General features: G+C 37.8%; 1 protein-coding gene across 2 annotated transcripts in view; it reads right to left on the reverse strand.

The window, feature by feature from the left end:
* LOC122816479 (neuronal-specific septin-3-like) overlaps positions 1 to 12,183 on the reverse strand; it is a 1,898,421-nt gene that overhangs the window by 1,571,562 nt on the left and 314,676 nt on the right. The window lies entirely within an intron of this gene.

Here is a 12,183-nt window from a genome sequence, read left to right on the forward strand (position 1 = left end):
ATTCTTGCTACCTAAGAAGCACACAGATTATATTTACTCACTAGCACACTTTTCAGTGGTGTCTCCTGAGCCCTAGAAAAATCAGTGAAATACAAATCTATTCAATAAAAATTCCAATACACTGAAATACAAAAGCAGCCAATGAAAACCTTTCCTAGACAGCGTACTTATAATCACCTCAAGTCACCAGGAATGATACCAATGGACAAAGCTGCTTATCCCCTGCACAGAGTATGAGAACTGAAGACAGAGCTGCTGTCTGTTATCTGTATACTATAAAAAGCACTGACAAATTATGTTGCTTAGGAAAAAGAAGTGAGGAGCTGTGTGTTCACATTAATTAAAGTTACACATGATGCTTTGGCTTTGGTTAGTTTCCATGATGTACACTAATACAGACAAAGTAGCTGGTAAAGGGTTTAAAACGCATACTGTAGCCTGCAGATTTTAATCCATATACTGCAGAATAATGAATGTTACATATATGGTCAGGATTTAAACTAGAAGCATGTAAGATATATCTGCAAATAAATCAGTGGTTTGGCTTTCACATACTATAGTAATATGTTAATCAGGTTTATGGTGCCAAACTCAAAGCAAATGCCAAATAAAAAAACTGTGTTTTCTGTGAGGAACAAAGCCCAACACACACTATTCATGCAGGAGTCTTTGCCCTACACCAGCTTTGAGGACTACTACTTGGGGAGACATCTTTCCCATACAGCATGATCTCACTTGAACTAATCATTTTTAAACAAGTGTGTAGCTCACAGATTTAGCCTACGTCTACTATCCTTCCCAAGTATGAACTACTCTGATGCACTTTGACAGCATCAAAATCCATAAAAATCAGAATGCAGAATTTTTTCAAGACTCATTCATCGTTTTTATAAAAAGCTACAGAGCCTAGAGATTCCCTGTGAGACACAGATGTGCCTCTCACCAAGTTGAATAAGGAGAAAGTCACGGTTAGTTGTTTGTCAGGTGTCAGAATCCACCATATCACATACACACTCAAGTCTCTCAACAACAGGTACTGTTATGACTCTGTCATAGTTCATGACTTGAGACGTACCTCTCTGGACTATATGAAGAGAGACATGACTGAGCTCGCTGATTATGTGTCCCAGGCAGGTATGTCTCTAGCCTTAAGAGCATTTTGCAATCACCCAGAATGATGCCTCAATACAAACAAAAAACTATTGACTTTAACAATTGGCTTAGTTTCTGGTGTCATTCCAGGGGGATCCAGTTAGTTTTTGGTGTCATTCCAGGTGGATCCAGTACCTGACAGCCTGGGAAGATATGATCGACAGACCAATATGCTTTGTCAGAGATGACCTGCATCTGTCTCACCTGGGCTTCAAGCTTCTGGTAAATGGTCTTGCCTCCCCTATAGTGCCTTTTTTAGGAAAAGTGATGAGGTTAAAACTACCAACACAAAAATGTCAACAAAACAGAAACTAAAGGTCATGCTGTTAAACGCTAGGAGTCTAAACATGAAACTGCACTCATTGCAAGCATTCCTAACCCTGGAAAATGCTGACATCTGTGCAGTCACAGAAACCTGGTTTAAAGCTGCGGTGAGCACCCCAGCCTTACCTGGTTACTCATCCTATCATAATTCAGACCCCAAACTGTGGGCAGTAAAGCCAAAGGAGGTGGAGTTTCAATATACATTAAAGACATACACACCTCCAAGCTGGTCAAAGAGTATGACGCACAGAAGACACTCCAGGTGTAGTTAACCATTGACAATTCTCCTATTCAAATCATAGCTAGCTACCAGCCCCCAAATCTGACTCAAGATGCCCAATTCACCTGTTTGGACCTGTTCGAATCTGTCAAGATTGAACCCTTTACCCTGACCCTGGGTGACTTTAACTTCCCAAACATAGATTGGAAGAACTACTCATGCCAGAACACAAATGCCCAGAGATTCCTTGATTTCGTCAATGCAAATGCCTTGGAACAGCTAGTTGATAACCCCACAAGAGGTGATAATATCTTGGACTTGGTATTAGCCAACATGAGTAACCACTGCAGCATCCCTGTAGTATCATCCTCCCTGGTAAGATCTGACCACAAAGCTGTCACTTTCGAAGTCACCATCTCCCCCAACCCCCCTCTAGCTAGGATCAGACATAAAAACTTCTCCAAAGCTGATTACAGCCTCCTGAGGATTGGTATAAACAGCTTCACAGCCCCCTCCCCCTCTGTAGGAACTGGCACCAATATCCAAAATGACACCAAAGTACTATACGAGCGTTTATACAGATGCATGGAATCAGGAATATCCAACAGGACTAAATCATCATCCTCAAGGAAGAGTAAACCTGTCTGGTGGACATCTGCAATAAATAAATTCTAGAACAAATGGAAAAAATTGCTGTCCAAGACAAAGAAGAAGCAGGTCCCCATTTAGATGCAATGTTTCCTTAGCCTGAACAAGCAAATAAGAGCAGTACTGAAATCCTCCAAAGCAAACTTTGAGTCCAAATTGACCATATCTACTAGAGACAATCATAAGGCCTTCTTCACATATGTCCACAACCTCAAAGGAAGCATTCAGATCTGTTCAGAACTGGTGGTCAAGGACAACACATATACAAATGCTTTGAATATAGCAAACTTGCTGGCTGACAAATTCAACAAAAACTTTACCCGTCTGTCCCCTCATCTGTAAATCAGGACATCCTCAGTACCTGCCCCCTTCCCTTTATATTTAGGGAACAGGTTATCACTGCTCTCTCAAAGGCAAAAAATACAGTCTTCATGGGACCCAATAACATCCTAGGCTGCATCCTACGAGAACTCAGGCAGGAACTTGCAGCACCACTAGGCACCCTATTCAACCAAAGCCTGAGTACTGGCTTTGTCCCAGCTGAGTGGAGGACAGACACTGTCAACCCTTTACACAAAGGTGGAGCATCCACCGATTCGGGAAATTATAGACCCATCAGCCTAACTAGCCTGATCTGCAAGGCCATGGAACAGATTAACATGGACCTCATTAACAAGGACATTGGCAACCTCCAAACACTTGATCCCACGCAATTTGGCTTTGTTAAGGTGAGGTCACATCTGCTAAATTTGGTCGACTTCTTTGAGACAATCACCAAAGCCATGGACAGGGGAAGATAGTGCACACCATCTGCCTTGACCTGGCCAAAGCCTTTGACACTATTCCCCCACTCGGGCATAACAGATAACCTTTCTCAACTAGGCATCATCCATATGTTACCAGATGGTAGCAAACTAGCTCACTAATAGAACCCACCATGTCAAAATAGGGGAAGCCACGTCAAGCAGTCGACCCGTAACAAGCGGCGTACCTCAGGGTTCAGTCTTGGGGCTTCTGTTATTTGGGATATACTTTTCTGAGGTGCAGGCCAAAACCAGTGGGCTATGGCTGACCAAGTTTGCAGATGACTGCAAGCTGGGTGCTGTTATTAATTCCCCTACTTATGTGGACATCCTCCAAGAGGGTCTCACTCAGACAAATGTATCATCATCCCCTTTGGGGAGAGTGATGTCCCTACAAATTATCACATTAATAACAATGTCCTAAGCACACAATCAGTCATGAGGGATTTGTGCACCCAGGTTGAATGCAATCTGACTTTTGACCACCATGTTGCTTCCATTGTACTGAAAGCCTTCTACATGGCACATCTCATAAGTAAGGGTATCTCATCCAGGGACAAGAAGGTCATAACATCCCTGTATTGTTCCCTTATAAGGCCCATTATTGAGTACAATAACCCTTTCGGCATGTACCTTGCAAAGCACATGCAGCAGCTGGAGAGACCACAGAGGTTTCTCACCAGGAGAATCCAGGGCCTCAAACATCTACCATACACAGATACACTAAAAACTCTATCCCTCTACTCAGTTTCACACAGACTTCTCAGAGGTGACCTCTCTCTGGCATACAAGGTGATCACAGACCCCACCTTGATGGGACTGCTGCATATCCACAAGTCAAGCTCCACTCGAGTAACCCACACATGCAGCCTCAACCTGGTCTGTGATATCAACAAGACTTGTTGATGGGACTGATTTGTGTCCCAGAAACTCCCCCATCTATGGAATAGACTCCCTCTCCACATCAAGCAGAGTACATCTTTACCCCTTTTTAAGCACAACTTGGATAACTAGATGGGAAACAGAAAATATACCCCTGGGATACTACCCGTGTCCCTGCTGGATAGGGGCATTTGGTGCTGATTTGTCTAAACATTAGCTAAACTCTTGGCTAGGTTTATAAGGTCCTCAGGGCCAATTGCCTAGTAACCTCCTATGAGCCTATGATCCTATGGTACTAATGTCTACATTTAAAATGGAACTACTCTCCAGTATATGAGACACTGACTTCACCATTATTGATAAAACCTAGCTCTAATAATTAAGAAATAGTTACAAATACTCTTAGAGGCACTCATTCATTTCATAGCAATCAGTCATGCATTTTGTGCTGGCTGTTTCTACAGCCTGATTGTGGTCAATACACAATGTTAGTGACATTTTGCTTACTATATAAACTGATACAAACTTATTCTTTACTTTATATATTTCACTGGCATCACCATTTTCAGTTTCATAGTTTTCAAACATGCTTTCAAACTGTGAGGCTATCTAGGAGCACAGCCTCCTTGAGATTATAGTCATATTTTCTCTCACCATCCCATTCATCAAGTAGTTTCTTAAGTAGTTTGATCACTGGTTGTTATTATTTCTGTTGGGAGTTTATTCCATAATCTAGGTATCAGCTGACATGTACATTTACTGCTTTTAATTGTCAAATTAACAGAAATGCAAAACTTGGAGTTTAAATGTTTGTATACTGTCTCACAGTTATATATTGCCAAGCCCAACATTGCTCTGGGTACAGTATGTCAGGCAGAGCTTGTGAAAAAATGACAGTCGAGGTCATTTAGGCATAGAAACTTCAGTTGGTCTGAATATATCAGACATCTGATAGATGAAGTATGTTTAGTAAATTTACATTGGACTGGTTCTAGGTAATTTTCCCAAATATGATTATGCAAACAGAAAGTACAACTGTATTTTAATAAATGCCTTATTAGAGTTTTCAAGAGTTCAGCCAAAATATTTCAGTCCTGTGTTACCAGAGACTTAAACAAAAGGCCAATTTGTCATAAGGCTTTCTTATGTTTTGTACAGAATCTTGGGAAAACATTGTCACTGATTACAACTACACCTTTCTTATGTGCAGCTTGTAACAGATATGCTTTATCAAGAATCACTGGGAAATTTAGTTTACGCTTTCAAAAAATTATATATTTTCATGTGTTGGTACTAATTTGTAAACCTGTATCCCTGGCTCATCTAACAATTTGTTCTAAATATTCATTTAGCTTTATTGTATTTTCTCAGTATCAGATATCAGCACCATTCCTACTTTACAGTTATCCACGTATTTTGATATCTGGCATGCTTGAGATGTAGGTAAGAAGTGGACACCAAGGTAAACTGTACTCTTTCCAGTAAAGAGACCTGTGGCACTCTAGCATGGACTGGCTTTTTTAGATAGTTCACCCAGCACTATTACCCACAGTATTCTGTCATAAATCCATTATTTTACCACACAAATTATATAAGAATGTATTTTGATGGGTGCCACAGTTTTCAAAATGCCTTCATGGGGTACAGCATCAAACACTTTTATGAGGTCTAGGGAAATTACAAGGACAGTAAGTCTCTAATCACCAGCCAGGCTTCATATATCACAAATATTCAGTGTGGTATGTTCGTTCAAAAACCCCTATTGAGTGGTGTCCATTACTGTTGATTAAGATATAAATTTCATAATTATACTTTTAAAGCATTGTTCAAATCACTCAAGCTGACATGAGGCTAACAGTCCTGTAATTCTGGACCTCACTGCTTGAACCACCTTTGTAAATGGGAACAACTAATGCTTCTTTCCTCTCAGATGGAACAGACATTTAATTAAGAATTTCAGCCAATAAGAAGGAGTTATCCGCTCTCTTATTGTACGGACCAGTAAACCTAGACTGGAACCAGATCCCATGCAACAAGTTCTTTTAATCCTTCTTAAAGATGTCAGAATAGTGTCAAGATCTACACAGGGATGAGATCTGATAGCTCTGAGTAACAGCTTAATTTAAGCTCTCTCAGTGTGAAAACAGAAAATCAGAAAACAGTGAAGGTGTCTTTTTGGTAAAATTTCAGTTGCTAGCTAGTAAGTGCACAGCCTGATTGCCAACAAAGAAGAAAATCAACAAACCTGAAAGAAAATCAGTCATAAAAGGTGAGGAGAAAACATTGGCTGGGAAGAATCCTGCAGCTGTTCATCAAAAAAAGATGTTCAAGCTCCCACTTTGCTGCAAGACATGGCTTCCAGTAATGTAGAGGACAAATAAGTCAAATGTGCTCAGAGATGATTAAAACAAACAAAATGCTGAAGGAGTACATCACCTCAAATAACAAAATGCTAGAAAATGAAATACACTTTAAAAAGATACTCAGATGAGCTGATAAAACTGCAAAAATCAGAGATCGAAATGAAGAAAAGGCTGGCCGAGTGTGAGACTGCTTAAGAAGAGATGTTTCAAAAAATGGTAGCATTAGAGGACAGAGCACTTAGGGAAAACCTAAGATTTTTTTCTGTACCAGAGAAACTGGAGGGAACAGACTATATTAATTTTATGAAAGCACAAATAAGCAACTGGACTGGTATTCCACAGCAAGAGTTGTTAATTGAAAAGCCACATCATGTGCATGCGGCAAACCTAGCCATGAGAAAGCAGACAAGCCCTTTAAAAGGAAAGATGCAATTCTACCAGCAAAAAGAGTTGATTCTGACAAAACTGTCACAGAAGGACAAGGTACTAAATATGGAGACTGAATGGCCAAAAGATTGGTCTTACGTATACTAAGTCCGAGCTGCCATTTCTTGGATTATTCCTTTTTCTTTGTGGTATGATGATCTTGGCATTGATATACATAAGCTCAAGGAGTGTGGGGGTGCAGGGTGGGCTTGCCCCCCTGCAAAACAAATTATATGGAGAAGTGATCTTTGAGATTTGCTCTTCTCCTGTGTTTTCACTCTGTTCTCTACACTTTATAACTCAGCATTTCGATTGTCAGCATGTCAGTAAAGAGCCACTGCATCCAGCTAGCTTCAGAATATTTTTTTCTGGAGGGTCAAAGACATTTTTGATGCAGAACTTCCTAAGGAAAATAAGCTATCAAACAGTAAGAGATAATAAACTCCATAGAAATACTATGCCAGTGAAACCTTTTCCAGTGTTCCAAATGAAAATGCTTGAGAGACAGAAAAAAGCACAGGAATTGACTAGAAGAACAAGGAGTTTGTTGGAAATTAATTAGAGACTGGATTTGGGAGATGAAGATCAACAGGAAGAAAAACAGCAACTAGGAAATTAATAAATGTGGGATTACAAAGCATCAGTTGCATTTGTGAAATATGGAATAAGGAAACCTGGAAATACTGGATTTTTTGACTTTGTTAAATTTGTAGGGGACTCCAAAGCATATGCCCTACTTCATGTCATTAATGTTTGGCACAACATTAAGGAGACTGGAAGAGTGGAAGAGGAAAGAATGCAATAAATGTAAGTAGAACAAATTGTGTTCTTAACAGTACTTTTATAAAATTTGGCATATAATGCATGCTATAAAATAAAGCTTTTCCAGTTACTTTTGTGTGCTATAGGGATTCTAAAGTAAACAGGTGCCCCTATTTTCCCCTTCTTTCTTTTTTCTTGTTCAGTTTTAAGAAATGTAGGCACTGCAATGTAAAAAGGGAAGAAAGCTTGCACAAAAGAGGGTGATATAAGTAAAACTGATATGCTTTTTCTTATTTTGCATAGGGGAATGATGGATTAAGGCCTTTGGCCTGATCTAATAACAATTTTTAAGGGGAATCAAGTAAATAAAAATATAAAAAATATTTTTTAATAAAGAATGCTTTTTAATCAGTCACTCTAAAAAGAAAAAAATAAGGACAAAGAGTGAAAACTTTGCAAAAGAAACACAGACAAGCAGATTTCAGAAAAGCATTTGAGGTTGGTTTTGCCGATTCCTACTACTTCTTCTGGTACCTCATCACAATCAGTAAACCAACCTTGAATGCTTTTCTGAAATCAGCTTGTCTGTGTTTCTTTTGGAAAGTTTTCATTCTTCCTCCGTATTTTTTTACTTTTTAGAGTGAATGAATAAAAAGCATTCTTTATTAGAAATCTTTTTTTATATATTTTTATTTTTTGCTTTTTATTCTTTAAGTAAAATATTATCCCTATGTCATTAGCGAGAACCTCAGTGTTTTTTCCACTGCCTCGATGATGACAAAGGGACAATATTTTACTAGTGTCCCTCTGTCATTATTTTAACAAAATTCAATGAAACACTGGAATCAATGGGAAAAAATCTGTGATTCTTATTCCATCAAAACATTACACAACAAATATCAGGACTTCCACAGATTTATCTATATATAATTAGCATTTTCAGTGTAATAGTGTTCTATACTGGATGTTGAAGAAATAAATGTATACCTCTGGAAATGTCAAATTTCCTTTTGTTTAGAATGAGAACACTTGGAGAAAGTCACACGTGCTTTTAACTCATTTATAAAATTCTGATTTGTTCTATATACAGTGTTAATGAGAGGATGGGAATTGTTTGGAAAGAGTACAATAGGTGATAGTAATATTGCTATATGGATGGATTGAATTTTTTGTGAAAGAGACAGGAGGTTTTCAAGATAAGTTACTAAAATTACCCAAACAAACTTTTTATTAAAAGGAATGCACCTGGAAATCATTTTTGCTGGGTTTTGCCAGCAAGTATTTGGGAACAGTATCTAGGAACTGAGGGGGAGTTACAGTCATTCTGGGGTGATCACAGATTGAACGGCATAAATTCAAACAGTTTTAACAACAATTCTGCTCCTGGTTTGAAAAGCAAGTATTACATTAACTAAATGAACACAAAGCAGCGTAGTTGTAGCCATTCTGGGCTGATCACAGCTTGAACAGAACCAATTCAAAGAGTTTTTAACTACAATTCTGCTCCCAGTTTGAAAAGAAAGTATTACATTAAGTAACTGAATGCAAAGAAAAAATGGAAGCAGCACTTCAAATGGTGAACTTGCTTATGGGTCTTTGCCTGTATGTGTGTGTTTGTGTGTGTGTGTGTGTGTGTGTAGGAAATGTACCGAGATGTGAGAGCATGTGGGCCCATGTGCACGCACATGTGTGTGTGTGTGTGTGTGTGTGTGTGTGTGTGTGTATGCAAGTATGTATTAGCGAGACAGCGGAAAAAAAGCCAAGCTTTGTCAGCATTTTTTCCACTGTCTCTCTAATGACAGAGGGGCAATATTTTACTTAAAGAATACATTATTGTCCCTCTGTCATTATTAGAAGGTGTTTTATTGAAGTTGGCTTTGTGAGACAGAACTACAGAAGAACAAAGAGACAGAGCCACAAAGCCAACTTCAATAAAAAACATTCTAATAAAAGAGCACTGACTATAATGACAAGTTTTATTCTATCAAATAAATGATCACAGTGCAAAATGAAAGGCTTGTAGTGGAAGGCAACTGTGTATCTGGCTTATCAAGTTTCTATGGAGACAAGCTGATGAGGGCAATGAAAACAAAATACTTCTTTCTTTCAATTGCTAGGAGATAATATTTTGTGAAAGCATTCAAGTTGTCTTCTATATCTGGGAGAGGAATAAAGATAAGACAAAAACAGACAGCACTTACTGTAAGTAGAAGCAAAGGATGTACCATGCATCTTAGCATGGTTAACCTTCCTTATAGGTTAATTCAAGTCTCTGAGTGTGGCTGTCAATCTGGAACAATTTTTCTTATTAGGAGGCTTGAACTTCACTATTTTAAGAAATGCACAGTTTTGTGTGTTTGTATTATGTTAATAGGTTATGGGAGTGTTCTGGTCTGTTTTATTTATTTATTTTTTTGAGGGTTTTCCTTAAAACAAAAAGTCTTGTAAGATGTGACACAGGTTCAAATGGATATGATAAGCAACAAGTGTATAAAAGATCAACCTGCCAGACATTACAGTATGTATGCAATACAAAAGCTGAGACTAGACATTTTTTTAAAAAAGACTGTTATGCATAACAGGTGGGGATAATAATGTCTTATCATAATGACAACACTTTTGATATTATCCTTAAATGTGAATAGTCTCACAGACATATATAAAAAAGAATGAGTAGTGAACTATATTAAAAATGCAGAATGCAAACAGCTATGTTACAAGACACACATTTGGAAAGAACTGAGCATGTGAATTTGATAAAGAAAGGATTTCAAGATGGTTATTCAGCAGAATATCTGAGGCAAAGAAAATGGAGAATACTGTATTAATTGTGAGATGAGCTCCAACAGTGATAGAAGATTTAAAAATGAAAATAATGGTAGTACTGACTGGCTACTGTCACGGGAGGAGGATTATGTTGGCATGTATTTATACTCCACCTAAAACTGCTACAATGGAGCTTAAGAAAATTCTGGGCTAAATAATTAGCTTTCAATAAGGAATATTACTTACAGGAGGGGACTGGAATTTGATTTGCAACAATGAGGATGCATCTGTGTGACCTAGAATGGAACGTATAACAAAAGAGGTTAGATTTTTGAAGACATTCATGACAATATTTGGTATGGAAGATATGAATTCAGTAATAGGATTTCGGAGATAATTTACATATTATTCCCCAAGATACAAAAACTGGGCTAGGATAGATAGAAATTATATTCCACAGAAACAGGTGCATTTAATTAAAAATTTTGATACCCATCCAATAACTATTTCAGCTCACATACCAATAATAACTAAAATAAAAATGCAGGGTAATGAAATAAAAGTGTGATACAAAATAGAGACGAATTTAAATAATGGTTAGTGGAAATTACTTGGTAGTTATTAGGGAATATAGAACTTTCTTCTGAAAATATAGCTAGGGAGTGGGATAATATTAAAGTGGAGTTTAAAAATAGGATGGAAATAAAAGAAAAAGAGATATAGTTAATATGTAGCAAGAATTATTTAGGGGCTTACAAAGGTTAAAGTATTGCAGAATATGGAAATCTCACAGAACAAAAGAGGTGCAATTGCAGAATGCTAAAAAAAATGAGGGACAACCTGGATAAAGTGCATGGGTTTAGAAATATTGCTGTTAAGCAACTGTTTTTTGATAATAACTCCAACAGAACAATTTTTAGTTGAATTGCTCAGACAACAGAAAGTAGAAAGGGATGTTTTCAAGCCTGGGGAGCCTATAACAAAGAAAATAGCCAGAGATCCTGTAGAGGTATTAGAAATATTTTGGAAATTTTATGAAAATCTGTACAAAGCATAGATATGTGGAAATCAAGAAAAATTACAAGTGGAGATGTTTATGGAAGAATTAAATATGTCAAGATAAGAGGTAGATGAAGCTTAATTACTAACAGGATAGGAAGAGATGAGATAAAATGGTGATAAACAATCTACATGGGAAATTCTCCAGGTATATATGGTATTCCTGTTGAAGTTTGGAAGATAAGAGGGAAGAAAGTGATAAAGATCTGGAAGGTTTTGTTTAACAGTACTCTAAAAGGAGGAGAAGCACCAGAAAATGGTGGCAGCTGTAACACCTAAAGATGGTGAAGACCCATGAGATCCAGCCCATTTCAATTCCAAACCATGATTATAAAGTATTTATGTGTATAATGGCTAACAGAATTGCAAAGGTGATGCTAAAATTGATACTCATGAATCAATGTTTGTTTTGTGAAGGGCAGGCAAACATTTAACAATATCAATGGAACAATAATGATCCACAGGGAAGCAGAATGTAAGAAAATACCACTGTTGTTGGTGATTGTTTATGCAGAGAAAGCATTCAACATAGTAATATGGGATTTTATGAGCAGGGCAATGGAGGCATTTACATTCCCTGATAAAATTATAAGGCTGATTAGGAGGATATAAGATGAACCAGGGGCAAAAATTAAAGTTTGTGTGTGTGTGTGTGGGGGGGGGGGGGTTCTCTCTGATAGGTTTTGTTTGAACAGAGGAACCACACAGGGGTGTCCACTTTCTCATTTGTTATTTGTGTTGTTTTTAGAACCATTGTCAAAGAAAATAAGGGACTCAG

Source organism: Protopterus annectens, chromosome 12.part0, assembly GCF_019279795.1.
Source record: "Protopterus annectens isolate FY-2018-M chromosome 12.part0, PAN1.0, whole genome shotgun sequence".
Taxonomy (NCBI): domain Eukaryota; kingdom Metazoa; phylum Chordata; order Ceratodontiformes; family Protopteridae; genus Protopterus; species Protopterus annectens.